The 485-nt window shown below is 46.8% G+C and overlaps 1 protein-coding gene across 1 annotated transcript in view; it reads right to left on the bottom strand.

The window, feature by feature from the left end:
* Positions 1 to 186, bottom strand: part of AGR2 (anterior gradient 2, protein disulphide isomerase family member) — a 5135-nt gene extending 4949 nt beyond the window's left edge. Inside the window, exon 1 of the mRNA XM_005418543.1 lies at positions 137 to 186. The gene's annotated coding sequence lies outside the window, so the exon portion shown is untranslated. The remainder of the gene's footprint in view (positions 1 to 136) is intronic.
* Between the last annotated feature and the right edge of the window lie 299 nt (positions 187 to 485).

Genomic DNA, 485 nt, shown 5'->3' with positions numbered 1-485 from the left:
TTTCCAACAAGCTGTGCTGGACTGTGCCTGCTTTGCCGCAGTCTTTCCTTTTGGCTGATCGGGTTCCCCATCCCAGCTAGCTCGGGCTCACAGCTCCCCTGGGTGCTGCTGAGGCAGGGACTGAGCAGTGCCTTACCTTGTTTGCTCTCCCAGACTCCTGCCAGGATGTGAAGGTGTTCCTGGTTCCAGTGTGAATGCCGCTGTTCCTACTGCCTATTTATGCACCTTCGCACCCCAACTCCACCCACAAGCTTTGAATTTGAATACTACTTTCAAAGAGCTAAACTTTCTAGTTTTTCCCCACCAAAACGTTCAGCGTTAATTTTGTAATGAAATAACATTACTGGCTCCTGTCAGATACTGCATCTAAAGCTCAGAGACATTTCTGTGGACTTTTGGGATATTTCTTGAAAGGGGATTTAAAAAAAATTGGCAAAGATCCAAGTACAGGTAAGCTTAAGTCAAGACTCCTGATTTGCCTGAAG

The sequence above is a fragment of the Geospiza fortis genome, unplaced genomic scaffold (genome assembly GCF_000277835.1).
Source record: "Geospiza fortis unplaced genomic scaffold, GeoFor_1.0 scaffold138, whole genome shotgun sequence".
NCBI lineage: Eukaryota > Metazoa > Chordata > Aves > Passeriformes > Thraupidae > Geospiza > Geospiza fortis.
Note: the sequence above shows the minus strand (reverse complement) of the source record. Positions and strands in the feature narration are given on the sequence as shown.